Here is a 13,151-nt window from a genome sequence, read left to right on the forward strand (position 1 = left end):
TGTCTGTCTATCTATCTATCTATCTATCTATCTATCTATCTATCTATCTATCTATCTATCTATCTATCTATCTATCTATCTATCTATCTATCTATCTATCTATCTATCTATCTATCTATCTATCTATCTATCGATGGATATATAGATAGGCTCGTTGTATAATATACGTATCGCATAATACGTACATGGGTATACAACCTGAAACAGTATAGTGCATGATAGGATACGTTTCCCTAAGTAACACATTTCCCTACGGAGGACGATTCCCTACCTAACAGGCAGCATATGCGATATAAGACCGCAACTGAAGAATGTGACAGTAATATATGAAACGAAAAACTACATAGTAGCAATAACTGTAGCTGACCTCTACGCAATAGCCTCTATCCTTGCATTCATTAAGGTAACGCCGTGACGTTTGCGTACATTTGAACATGGATTGCCTTTTCCGCGGCGAGTATACTCAGTCCAGAGATGCACGGTATCTCCAATTAATCAGAACTTATACGTTATCAATCTGTCTGTTTTCCATTCCCGATTAGGAATACCGTGTTGTACGCGCACCGGTGTCTTAAACGCGGGAACATACGGCGTGCCCACCTGACAAACCGTACTGAACCACACGAATGAAATGACGACGGTTTCCACAGGGCCGCGCGTATTTTACGCCGTCGGCCGACGCGCTGTTCGGCTGCAGTGTTTGCGTTACGCGGAGCTGCAGACACCCCCCGTCGAGACAGGGGGCCCGAAGCAAACGAGAACCGCGTCACTCCAGGCCTGTTGCATTATTCCTCGCCACGGCGTGCAGACTAACGGCCTTTTGATCGCGCATTGTGGACGCCGAGTCGTTCGATGTAACGCCTGCGCTCCTTTGGCGTGACGTGCGTGCGTGCTTCTTCTACGAGGCTGTCCTTATTCGCCGGAAACGATCCAGTCGACAGGCGTTTCCCACAGGGGCGGGATACCGGGCAAGCACTCCGTATATATACGAGGTTTCCGAGCCCCCTTTCGTGTCCACACAAAAGTCGGGCGCATTGCGGGAAAGAGGTAGAAATGAACGAGAAATAAAGAAAAGGAATCTCGGAGGAATGTGATCGTGCTCATTGTGGGAAAAGAAAGAAAATAACAATAAATAAGGACGGCAATCTCGGTGGAATGTGATCTATGAAGGCGCAAGCATTGAAGAAAGGGGATTTCAGCCGCGTGCACTCTATTGGCGCGGGAATTTCGTGCGGTATAATAAACAAAAAAAGGATTGCACACTTCGCGGCCCGCAATAGAACTGAGAATAGACAGCCCTAGCAGAACTTAGAGAGGAACAAAGATGGTGCTGAATAACTGTTTTCCACCTACTCATCATTCTGTTATTGCTGGTTAATCTCACTCGTGTTGCGGTCAACGAGGACGGTCACCGACGCGTCATAAAAAACGAATAGAACAGAAGCTTCATGAAGTTGACTCTCATCCGAGTTTTTTCGCTTGCCAAAGTATTAGGCCCATGGCCATAAAAAGTCCAACATCATAGAGCAACGAAAGTCCGCCGCGGTGGTCTTGTGGCCCGATAGCTGACCCGAAGGTCGCGGGATCGAATCCCGGCTACGGCGGCCGCACTTCGTTGTACGCAAAAATGCTTGAAGCTCGTGTGCTTAGATTTAGGCGCACGTTAAAGAACCCCAGGTGGTCGAAATTTCCGAAGCCCTCCACCACGGCGTCTCTCATAAGCACATCGTGGTTTGGGGACGTAAAACCTGAACAATTACTATAATTAAAGTAAAGAAAGCACTTCGACGCTTCTTTGAAGAAGCTCGCATTTGCGATGAATATTGGACTCTACTGCAGCGCGAGCGGGCTTGTGTATTGCTTGAGTAGCCAACATATTTGCGGACATTGTTATAGAGAAACTTCTTGGACAAAAGCTGTTTTTCAAGTACTGGAGCAACGCCCCTTTAAAAAATCAATGTGTAATATTAGGCAAGCGAAAAGGGGTAGCCGGAGCCAAGAAACAGCGACAACTCCACCATTTGTTTTATCACAGTATCCGAACACTGCATAACACGTCGTTCGAACACGGCATAACACAAGCGAGGAAGGAAGCGAGGAAGGCACAGATTTGGGCCCATGTATATTCATAGAGGGAAAGGATACAGTCACGCCGCTTAGTGAAATAAAAAGAGAAGGAAACGCCGACCGAGGTATAAAAAAAACGCAAAATTAAAATACGTTTCGGCTTCCGCACGGAAACCCTGTTCACACTATGTTTGTGCCCGACAAACATAGTGTGAATTATGTATGTCGGGGACAACTATGTTTCGTCGGGGACTACATGTCGCTATGTTTGTCCTCGACCAGACGTAAGTCCGTCATATACTCGACTTATAGATTGCTATCCTTCGTCGGGCAAAATAGCTGCCAGGGTCCACGCAAGGAATAAATATGAACTGCAGTCACAGTTTGTGAGCGTGACAGCACGGACGAAGATATATATTATCGAGTTATTTCTTATACTTTTAGACAAGACGTAATGTGTAGTTCTTTAAATGCGGCTTCTTCGTATAGAAAACGAGAAGACTCCCTTCGGGTTAACCTCATTTGTTGCTGTCCCTCTCTGATTCACAAAAACCAGCTTATTACCCTGTGCTTCGAAGCTTCCTGTCTATGGTTAAACAAAGTGTACGTGCTCTATCACCAGTTAGTGCCGACTGAAACTAGATCACTGACCCTTTCAAACGCCACCACCGAACAACTGTCTGTAAATTAGTCAAATCGATAAAAAGTTATTTCAAGGCACTCAATAGTCTATTGCAACAAAAATAATCTCATATGTCAATTCATGTCTGTTATATTAACTAATCCCAATTAAATTGTAATTAAATATATATTAATCCTGAAGTCATTGATGCTATGTTTCGGCATAAATAGAATGAAATCTCAGGCTTGAAATATAGCGCAAGTTCATTTTTGGTTATGTCCATTTTGAGCAAAGAAAAATTATACTTTTCACATGGCTCGCAGGAAGCGGCACGATGAACGACTCGTGGAACGTGGTAATGCTTTCAGCAAAGCGATCATATGCAACAGTACACTGCAAAATGAAGTTAAATGAAGAGAAATAATGTTGCTGGAGGTTCAATTCATTCAAAGCTCCTAGTTGATACAAACAGCAAAAACAAGTGGTGTACACAGTTGTGTGCATAGCGTGTCAAAGGGTTAAAGGAGCGAAATATACTTAATCGCACGCACTGGCCTAATTTCTATAAATAAATGGCTAATGTAAGTCAAAGTAGTTGGGTGAAACTGGAAAGCGAAAAGCTTAAGCGAAATTTGGTCCTGTGTACATTTTCGTTTAAGCGCATATCGCCATTGTCACAAAGAGCGCGACCAGTTTTTCGCGTGTAAATATTTTTTCCTGTTGCTGGAACTTCCTTTTATGACATTCACTCGCGTTATTGTCGAGAAAGTTTAGAAACTGAAGCACTGGTTTACGAGACGGGCCTTATCATATCTCGGTGGTCTATAGTGTTATGGTGCTCGACTGCTGGCTCGAAGGTCACGGGGTCGAATCCCGGCCAAGGCGACTGCATTTCGATGGAAGCGAAATGCTGGAGGCCCGGGAATCGTACTTAGATTTAGGCACGGGCGTCGGCAGGGGGGTTGCAAAAGGGGCACTTGCACCCCCAAGTCACACTAACACTTGCCCCCCGTTACACTCAGAAACGTTACACTCAGGAATATGAAATACGCGCCATTGAGATATTAATATCGGCACGAAAGCATTATTTCTTATCCTTAAGCGAACACGATCACGAAACTTCGAGCTCTCTCAAACAAGCAAGGCAAAGCATGTCGGAAAACGCTTACACCCAGTTCATATAAAAAAAAGGCTAATATTAAATTTACGCGAACTGTCACACTAACTATATTTCCTCGGTTATAATCTCGTTTCCTTTGTACGCACGCATTTACCATGGCCAGAAGGGAGACGGGAACCAGTCCTTTTTTTTTTAATTTTTCTTTTCTGGGCGTCTCTCATAATCAAATCGTGGTTTTGGGACGTTAAACCCCAGATATTATTATTAATTTTTCTTTTCTGTGGAACGGTGTTCGAGCTTTGCGGAGCTGCATGAAGCCACGAGTCTAGCCAAGTTGCGCGTCAAAATAATACCGGAGCTGACCTCGTAATCAAGGCTGCGCGTTTAGCGTCAGCGAAAAGACGCAAAAAAAGAAAAAGAAATCAAGCACGGGTGTGCTATCGACCCGCGCAATCGAATCGCACCAGTTTCAGCCATAAAACCGCACGTGTACCTACGCAGGACAAACGCAAAACAAGCGCTTCGGGCAGTGTGCTCAATTTGCACGCGCCTTACTGCAACCTATGAGATCTTGATACGGATCATGACTCTGGCGTTATAGATTTCCAGTACGCAGAGTTTCTGCTCGCACGGGAAAATAAAGAAGGAAATAAGGCAAGGAAAGAAGTGACAGAAAAGACAAACGGAAACCGACACGAGACTATATCAGGTGCTGCGCGGCGACCCTGGACAGAGGGAATGAAAAACTTCCTTGTTTACAAGCTGCCTGAGGTCGGAAAGATCAACGCTACACGTAACCGCGATGAAAGAAACACTTCATAATCTTCTCCGAGATTACTTTTGCTTGTCCCTCCGGTGCTGCACTTGCACGGGTCATATATATCTTCCGTTTTTTTTTTAATTTGTTTTCCTTGAAATGACATAGGGAAACTGGTTTCTATTTTCTCATTTATGCCGTCTCATGCTATACTGTCCTTGATCTTTAAGTGTTGCCATGTTCATTAACAAGTGAATATATAAGCATTGGCGTGCCGCGTGCGCAAGGTTCTCTATTAGGGGGGGGGGGGGGGGCAGCAAATTTGACCGCAGCAACCCCCCCCCCCCCAACTGGTCGAGTCGGAAAGAAAACAGTCTTCGCAACGGTTGCAAGAACAAAAATGAAGCGATGGCGTGCTTCTCGCAACGACCCGCCTTTGGTTTTTCGCTTTGCGGGGGTAAATGTATCAAGTACAAACAGTCTTGGAATCCAACACATCAGGGGTGCTCGGCTACCATACCGTCAAAAACATGCATATGGCCGTCAACCTCCACATTAAACAATGGTGGGACATGCAGGTCCGCACTGAGTACAGATATGGGGCAGATTTGGCACCCCCCCCCCCTATAAAATTAGGGGGGAAGGCGCCCCCCCCCCTCTCCCCCATCGGCTTCTCTTGTGATCCGTCATGTTGCCTCAGGGCGATAAACATCACAGTTATTAAGGCGAAAGCCTTAGATGCCTCATGAAACCCGAAAATTGACCGTCGCCGGCGTCAACACGAACGGTCCAGAAAGTGTAACGTGATCACAGATGACGTCATGGCGGCGTCATCATACCGTACAATACCATCTACTGAGAAGAAGAAGAAGGCTTTCCCTTTAGAGTCGTCTTGGGAAAATGCACAAGAAACCACGTGACTAATTTTTAGCAAACCGTTTATGATAATACATTTATGCCCCAATGATGTCAAGATTAAGTGGTATAGGAAACAAGTCAAATAAGGAAGTAGAGGCAGAATGCACTCACCTTCAACAAATGCGCGGTTAAAGCACCGAGCCCGCCGCACCGCTTAGTATACGATTCAGCAAAACGCCAGCTGCCAACGAAGGACACCGTTGCGGAAATGCGCTCGGTTCTCACAAAAACACCGTTCCGGGAACCTCTCAATGGCCTCGTTAGCGATATTCCGCGGTTAACAGCAGATATCTTCGCAAACGGCCACCCTGAATGCAAGCGTCGTCCCCCCCCCCCCTCTCTCTCTGCGTCTCTCTGTCTCTCTCTCTCTCTCTCTCACACACACACACACACACACACACACACACACACACACACACACACACACACACACACACACACACACACACACACTCCCCTTCAGAGCAGTAGCTTTCTTTCCTTCCGCGTATGCGAGTGCCTATACCGTAGTCGATCCACGAAACCAATCTAAACGTTTCATGTGGGCTCCTTAGCCACACTCGGCGGTCGCTATGCGGTGAACTTGTTACTCGGCTAATAAGGAACGTGATGAATCGAGACAGCCGCGCGACTGATGCGTGCCTCGTATCGAGCCGCTCGAGTTTCGCTGAATATGATCGCTCACGTACGCGGGGCATCCTCGACGTGTGCACGTGAGGTGGAATCGGAATGGATATGGCCATAAACCGCACGCGCGCACGTCTTATACTGCGTTGCTCAAGGGCGTGCCACGGATGTTCCTTGACGCGTCCAAAGATGGGTGACGGCCGTGAAAGGATGTGTAATCGCCGCCGCATGTTTTATATGCCCGTAAGGTGGTGTTACGTGACTGGTCATAGCAGAGGTACGAACGTAGATAGCCACGGAATCGTTCACTGGGATCGTTCACTGATATAAGCTACCGAGAATGATCAGTGTGTGCATTTGGATAACCGTACACCAAATACATGGATCTTACTACCATTCCATGTTGAAATACCTGAACGAAGCGAATCTGTTTTATGTATTTGTAGTCACGTGCTCATTATGCATGAACAGAAACACAGAGTCGCAAGTAAAATAGCTCATTGGGTCCCTTAGGCATTCGCCTAAGACTCGAAGGCGAAATACTCCTCCTTCTCCTCTTTGTCCTCCTTCTTTCTTTTAACACGAAAGTGTTTTATGCCGGGGTCCACCAAGTACATCCGTCACGGATATGACGCTGATAAAATGGACGCCAACAGGTGAGAAAGAAAAAAACCAAGAAAAAGATACCCCGCCGGGAATCGAACCCACGACGTTGCGGCCGCGACGGTGAGCGCCTGACGCTCTACCAACTAAGCTAACTCAAGAGATGCTAGACACGGCGCGAACGCGCCTTATATCTTTCACACATTCTCTTTCGCGGCGGGCGGAGCTATAGGCGGAGCGGGGCGGTGCCGCCGTCTGTGAGATGTGAAAAGAAGTAAAACTTCACGCTCGACGGGGCGGTGCCGCCGTCTGTGAGATGTGAAAAGAAGTAAAACTTCACGCTCGACGCTTACTAGCGCTTACTCCGAGATTGCACGCGATATTCGAGGTCATGGTTAAAGCGTCTCGATACCAGAGCGGTAGACTGGCCGCGCTGGCGTCGCCGAGGCACCCTTGACGCAGTTACGTTCTTTGCCTTTGGCTTCGTGTTAGCGTGCGTCGGCTCATCGGAGTAGTGCAGCTCCCACGTGCACCAACGGGATTTCTCCGCCGCCGACTGCTTCAATTGCGAGAGCACTGACTAACGAAACTGCTCCAATAAGCGTTGCAGAAAGGACGCGAGTTCGACGGGCGAATGTCGTGCCTTGGTGGAGCGAGAGCAGCGCCTGCGAGACAGACGCCAGCGGGACGCACGCGCTTGCGGCTCAGGCTACGAACCTCGTATCTCCCGTGTTGCTGAAGCGCAGTGTGTGTTATGTATGCATGAGCACAGGCGTCGGCTACCCAAAGCACACACCGTGCCGTTTCTCTCCTTAATTGACGACGCTTTGAAGAAGTGCATACCGGGTACCAATGTTGATTGTAGGCTTGTTGATATCATCCTTACGCGGGATTCACGATTCGCTGTGTCCAAATATATGTTCACACCGTCAGCTACCGTGCGCAACGGTTTAATCATGATCATGGGCGTTAGTCGTCGCGATATAGACATGCTGTCAACATGGGTGCATCCACGTCAAACGGTGCTATAGCTGCCAAACACGAATAGACATTGTACAAGCTCTCATATATCACTACACAATAAGCAGTACTTCTGTGAAGACACGTGTCACTTTCGTGTTATACCGATTCCTATGACAGAGGGATCAGCCATGATTTTTTTCTTCTTCTCAGTCGATGTATTGATCCTCCACCCACGCCCTCCCGCCCCCCCTTCCCCCTCCTACGAAAGCTTTCCGCATTTAACATGGTTTTGTATTGCCTCCAGGATCGGAGGCACTGCAAGCTTACTGCAGCTCACCATGGTTTTGCGCTGCCTCCGTGATCAGCCCACCCTTGACTAAGCGATTTCATGTGATGAGGCAACAAAATTTTGATGATCTGCGAAGCCATGATGACGTCGTATGGGGACGTCATCACGTGATGATCTTTTGAGTCCCTCGCGTTGACGCCAACGGCCAAATTTTCGCTTTAGTCAAGGCCTTAAAAAAATAGAAAGAAAAGTTTAATCTTCGTGCTCGGAGCCTGAAGCTGTGAGCATTAGGGCTGAAGCAAGAGACAAGTGCTATTGAATGTTGCTATCGACAGCATACCGCTTACGTTGCTTCCGCATTTAACAGCCCATTACAAGTAGCTAACGTTCACTACAGCCAATCAACCGCCTCTTGCATACCGCCCAACACGGACAACGAAAGCCCTTCGTCTGGGCCAACTCATTTGCGCTTTCACGCCGTAGGCGAAACGCCAGTCCGACATTGGTGGGACAATTAAGCCCCCGGTCAAGCGAATAGGTGAGCCCGCCAGAGCTTGCATAAACGCGTGTCCCTGAACAAAGCAAGCGGTTGCACCTGTGCGAACCTTTCCACGGCGAACAGGCGTGCTGTCGCTCGCCGCGCCGTCTCTTTAATTCCGCCCTCCCCGAGAAGCCCATTGTTTCTGGGACAATTGGTGAGATGCTCCGGGGCAGTCTTAATTTCCGAAGCAAATCGCGTATTCTGTTTGGCGCTGATCGGCGCATAAAAGCACACACACGTCCTTGCCAGAGGAATCGCGGAACATCGAAATGCGTTCAGTACACGAAGGAGCGCACGAACAAGCATGAATCGGTGGGACTTAACGTAATGATTTGATTGCTTAACGATGGCTGTCCTATGCAGTACATTAGTGCATCGAACTAAATTGTATTAGTTCCACGTTAGTGCATTGATGCACTGTGTTAATGCGACGAACTAAATTGCGTTTGACAGCGGAACATCAAGTGCGTTGTGTACACGAAGAAACGCACGACTAAAAGGAACTCGGCGCGAACAAACAGGGACGAGAGAAAGAACACACGATAACGCGGTGACTTAATTGCTTAACGATGGCTGTCGTATACAGTCCATTAGTGCATCGAACTAAATTGTGTTAGTGTGTTTATGGTGCATTCGTTCATGAAGTCTTTGTGCCTGGTAAATTAGCTGTATTCACGTGGGAAAGTTGTCCCAAAAACTCCTCGAAAAGGTCATCGGAGAAGCGTTAGACTGAGCATTTCCAATTCTACATTTAGCAGAACCCACCCAAAGGTAATTAATTACTTGCTTAATTAATTAATTAATTAATTCTACAACACTTGCTTGTCAATGTCTTCGTGTTATATTCCGGTAGAACGTAGGCGCATTAAACCTACTCCGCGATCGGTTACAGACGAGGTAGGGTATAGAGGCTATCAAGTTTTCATGTGTGGCACCAAACGCATTACTACGGACGCTTACTTTTTTCTCTGATAAAGCTGAAGAAACAACGCAGTCGTTTTGCCTTAACTGCCTGTTAGACGTTCATTGTTAATAGTGAACCACATTGCAAGTTCGAAAAATTGATGTCGAACTACATCAGTCTTTCGCACTTGAACACAACAACTTTTCTTGTGCTTCGCAACTTTTTGCAATTTTTTGAAAGCAATTTTTTGTGCCTCGGTTTTGTTCCATAGTACGACGTGAATGCATCAGCTGTCGTATAAAGGTGGCAGCATATTTTATTTCACTCTCGCCTAGTTAAAAGTATTAGAAAGTTATGTAATTGAAGAACATAAAGTTATTAGCGGTAACTCGAAGACGCGATGACAGGAGATAAAAAAGAAGAGTGAAGCGAACAGTGCATAAAGTTAGGACACAGGCAACGTGGACATTGAAGTCGTCATGGCTCCTTTTTCGATCTACTGCGTACAAATCACGCGGTTGGGATCATATCGCAAGGTCGGGCTGACACAAAAAGAGGGCGTCCACTGCAGCGGAGACGCCACCAGTCATGCAAGCATTGCATAATGAGGTATAAGACGTGGGCACAGCATACGTGAATACCTCGAAGGATATCCACGGTGAATTAATAGCTGCATACCGTCGTCCCTGAGAGCGAGAATGGAAAAGTACCGTTAAGGACGGCTGTCGATAAGGCAGAGACAGTTAGTATTGTTACTCCGTACATGTCTGCGCGAGCTGTTTATACAGTTAGACGGACAAAAGTACTACAGGCCGATATCAAAGGTGCATACTTGAACGACCTGTGATTTGCACTTAGTACAATCCTGTGAGTGAACGAGTGATAATCCGACGATCCAATAAAGTTAACCGTATCAAGACAATAAAGTTCACCGTGTCCGTATCCGAGGTTGCAAAATATGGTGCTCTATCCGTCCATTTATTTGATTACTGAGCTGTTGCAACAACATGCATTACCAAATAGCCCGTTCCCAGACATTTACAATTTAAGATACGCGCACAGATCAAAAGAAACGTATTAAAAATGGAATAAATTACAAGTAATAGTAAGGTAGTAAATGAATACACTATCTTTTGGGCCATGTTGTCTCTAGGGTCATAGTGAAGAAATGTGCAATAGAATAAGAATCGATTGAAAGGTATTTGGTAAACACTACCGATAGATTGGACAGATTACCACTGTTACCCTCGAAGAAAATGATTATGATCGCTTTATTCTGCAAGTGCTATTCGTAAAGGAAAAAAAAAAGAAAAGATTGAGGCTGGCAGAGAAACTTGATGTGAAGATACGAATAGCATGGCGACAGATGGATAAAATTATAGGCGTAACCTAAAAGTGCCGTATAAGCGCTGTATACTCCGATCTGTGTCGCCTCATATTTAAACACCTTTTCCTTCCATTCACGAGGACAATAATTAACAAATCAACATACCCGAGTTCTGATAAACACGTTAATCGCCCTATCAACCACCCACCATGGTTTTCTTCACGTGAATTCGATCTCGTCAAAACACTCGCGTTTGTCGAATCTACAGTACTATTTAATCCTCTTAGCAACGAAGGAACTTCGGCGAGGCTCTATGTAAAACGTAGCAATCCTCTAAGCACTTCAACTCCCTTGTATTGCAACGAACACGTTTACGCTTGTTTTTTTTCCTATTTGTACGTCATTACAACATTGTATGTGTTCACGCAGACACACATGGAGCGCGGAGTTCAGGCCAAGGCACGCGAAGGTGCCATTTGGCTCGACATTTAGGGCGCACGCCACAAGATATATGAACTACACCGAGTTGGCGCACACGAAAAGCTCGTATAGAATTAAGCCCATTCAAGGGCTCATCAATCTATGTTTTGGTGCTCAGGCAAGTCTCGTTGTATGCGTTACACGAAAATGTTTCCTTTGAGATGAAGAGGGAGAGAGAGAGAAAATTTATGAGAAGGCAGAGAGGTCGGCCTGAGCTAGTGCGCTCTAGCTTAATACTCTGCACATGGGAGAAGGTAAATGGGAAAGAAAGAGTGATGAAGGGCGATGACGGGGAGAGGAAGTGGTGGGTATATACAATAACCACGTAACGTAGTGGTTTCGCTACAGTTTGCTGTCCACTCCTGTGCTCTTAAGGAAACCTATAACTGCCCTTTTAGCAGTTGTTGACAGTGGCTGATCGCACATAGCTGACAAAATAACACCTTCACTTAGAGTTGCCACACCGATTCCCGCCAGCGTCGAAGCCAGCGTTTTTCATGGCGACGCGTAAATTGGGCAGTCACAAAATGTATGTGCTGTCGGTTTCACACAATTGGCAGCGTTCACAGTTCGGGCTGTCCACACGGCCGATGAGATGTGCGCAGCGGCGAGTGAACGTAACGTCCAGGCGAATCCTGTGTAGCAAAATGTATACACATGTGGAGGATTTTGGAAAAACGACACGTGAAAAAAATAAATAAATAAAGAACTGTCGTAAGGTGTCTTATGGAAAATTTTATAAGTGCTTGATTTGAAGCTCGGCGAACGCGGAAGCCAGATGCCGTCGTATACGTGTATGGGTGGTTAGACCACGTGTTGCGGTGGATCAAAGGTTGTTCCGCCGCTGAGCGCGCGAGATCGCGGGTTCGATTCCTGGGCGGAGCAGACGCATTCCAACGAGCAGAATGCAAACAGGTTCGTGTATTTAGATCTATAGGCGCATACATACAGCACTGAAAGTCAAAACTATGTTACTCCAAAGCTCACCACTACGGTATCGTTCGTACGGAATGTTCAATCAATCAATCAATCAATCAATCAATCAATCAATCAATCAATCAATCAATCAATCAATCAATCAATCAATCAATCAATCAATCAATCAATCAATCAATCAATCAATCAATCAATCAATCAACTCCTATTGCTGTTGGGATGATGTTGCTCAGCCTATTCAGCAATACTGCCTGGGAGAAAACATCAAAAGTGATTATCCGGGGGAGAGAGGGAAGGAAAAGTAGGCAGGTTAACCACGCAATACTAATATTGAACTTGCTGTACTTCACTGGTGGTTAAGGTCGGCATCACTTTTGTTAGCACCCCGCTGCAGGAAGACACTCGTGGTCAGTGCTATACAGTCGCTCATGCAGGTTTGTTCGAGTAAAATGAAAGGCTTATATGCGAACCGCTTTTGTATAGCTATAAAATGAACCCACTAGCAATACTTGCATAGCATACTTCTGATGTGAATAACGGTGTTTGATGACAACGTCAAAAAATGATAACCCGAACGTACGAGGCATGTCTGCGTAATGACGACTGTGCGATGACGATCGAACGGCGAGCTTGACTGAGACGACGCGTCGACAACGAAATCTCGACCGCATCGCTATACGCGAAAAGGAAAAAAGAAGCCAGGCGGAAGGCACGGTTCTCTAGCGATGGCTAGCAGAGGTTGTATTGATAAGAGCACACGATAGTGAACACGTCTTGTAAGTGGAGCACGAAACGGTGGAGTAGATGACGGACACTGCACAGCGCAATATCGAAAACAGGGCACCGTGGACGCGTTGCGGAGGCGGTGATTAACACACAAACGATGAGCAGTGCACGACTAATGAGAAGGCAGTGCGCGACTAGGAGGCCACGGAGTGTAGCTCACGCTAAGGGTGATGATGAGACGCGCACGCGCGGATGATTGCTCCGGGAGTGA

At 46.5% G+C, this 13,151-nt stretch overlaps 1 protein-coding gene across 3 annotated transcripts in view; it reads right to left on the minus strand.

Annotated features, from left to right (window-relative positions):
• Positions 1–13,151, minus strand: part of LOC119396496 (protein FAM107B) — a 197,052-nt gene that overhangs the window by 111,940 nt on the left and 71,961 nt on the right. The gene's annotated exons all lie outside the window — the stretch shown is intronic.

The sequence above is a fragment of the Rhipicephalus sanguineus genome, chromosome 6, assembly GCF_013339695.2.
Source record: "Rhipicephalus sanguineus isolate Rsan-2018 chromosome 6, BIME_Rsan_1.4, whole genome shotgun sequence".
NCBI classification, from domain to species: Eukaryota; Metazoa; Arthropoda; class Arachnida; order Ixodida; family Ixodidae; genus Rhipicephalus; species Rhipicephalus sanguineus.